Source organism: Centruroides sculpturatus, unplaced genomic scaffold (assembly GCF_000671375.1).
Source record: "Centruroides sculpturatus isolate CEXI.00-Female unplaced genomic scaffold, Cexi_2.0 scaffold2, whole genome shotgun sequence".
In the NCBI taxonomy this organism is placed as follows: Eukaryota; Metazoa; Arthropoda; class Arachnida; order Scorpiones; family Buthidae; genus Centruroides; species Centruroides sculpturatus.
This window is the reverse complement of record NW_019384369.1, coordinates 2,057,662-2,059,159: the sequence shown is the minus strand read 5'-3', so window position 1 is coordinate 2,059,159 and position 1,498 is coordinate 2,057,662. Positions and strand designations below refer to the sequence as shown.

Sequence of the window (1,498 nt, the reverse complement as noted above, 5' to 3'; positions counted from 1 at the left end):
AGAAGGTTTATCAACCTGTTGCCGGATCGGGAGACCTACAACCTCTCCGGCGGTTCACAATAAGATTGTATAATACAAAGTTTTAATTAAACTGACCGAATAACTTTTCATAACTCGAAATGTGCCAAAGTAATTTCTTTTTCTCGGGCTTTGTCGCAACCGCATGAGGTACAACGCTCACCGATTGGGTGACAGACTTTGTTTGCAGTATAATTCAGTGGAAAATGCCAGACAGGAAAAGTGGTCGCCTGTAGAAGTAGGCGGCAATGCCTAATTGCATGCTGAAGTCGATAATTCAATGGGTAAAACTTTTTAAAGCGAAGTATTCTTGTCGACCATGATTCTTGATTGCGTTATCAGGCGGGGAGCAAAACTGACACACCACAGCCCGGATAGCTCAGTCGGTGGAGCGTTAGGCTTTTAACCTAACGGTCCAGGGTTCGAGTCCCTGTTCGGGCGTTCTGCTTATTTTTTCTTCGTTTTGCTGATCGTGTTTGCGAATTGCTAGAACTGAATTTCGTTTTACAAAGACAAGAATTCGCACCTAACTAGATACGTGAAGAAGACGTGTTTCATTGGAAACTCGCAAATGCAAATTTGCAACGATGATGACTTGGATATCGCATGTAGGCAGAGCAAATAGCAAATTTATTTGATAGACTATGTATGTGCGTTGATTTTACATGTAGGTTTTCTCTCGACGACTATCATTATCCACGATTCTTTTTGTTGCAATTCGGTAACACGAAGGATCTCGCTGTGATTAACACCCGAATAGGTGCCAGTTTGTTATAGAAAATCATCTCGAGAGGAAAATTCCTTTGGCAAATCGCCCAAAACAAGATTCCAACTAACATATTAAAAATTAGAATTGAAATAAACAAAGATTTTAACAGAGTAAATATAAAACAAACTCCGACCTATGAAAAATTACGAAAAAAAAATAAAACAAATCAAACGTGAACCAAACGACAAAACAATAGAGATATACTGTATAATACAAAAGCGCAGTCTCCAATACCATGTAAATGCAACAACACAAAAATCTACATAGACGAAACCAAAAGAAAGGTAGAAACACGCCTAAAAGAACACATTGCAGACCTGAAATATAGAAGTATAAATTCGGCCTTTTTACGAACACTGTACAATAAATACATGTAACCCCCGTATAACACGGTAGTTACGTTCCAAAAAATTGCCGTGTTATGCGAATCCGTGTTATGCGAAACAAAGAACTAGTACGAAAAGGAGGGTTAGGTTCCAAAAATTAAAAAACATGCTACTATATTTTCATAATTAAAATTTTCTTAAGTGATACATATTAATATAAATTAAACAATGTTTTCTTTGTCATCACTAAAAGCACTATTAACCGAGAGCGTTTTATTTTTGGCAAGTTATCGTTATCCTCTGAGCATTTTTCTGCATTATTTTCAGATTCATGCTTTACCTTTTGCAAAAAGTGTATGTAATTTTAGATTGCTTGCTTCTAGTT

The 1,498-nt window shown here is 36.8% G+C and overlaps 1 non-coding gene across 1 annotated transcript; it reads left to right on the top strand.

Moving 5' to 3' along the window:
* Window positions 1-386: 386 nt before the first annotated feature.
* On the top strand, window positions 387-459 carry Trnak-uuu. Its single transcript has one exon. It is a non-coding gene; the product is annotated as a tRNA-Lys (tRNA).
* Window positions 460-1,498: the final 1,039 nt, after the last annotated feature.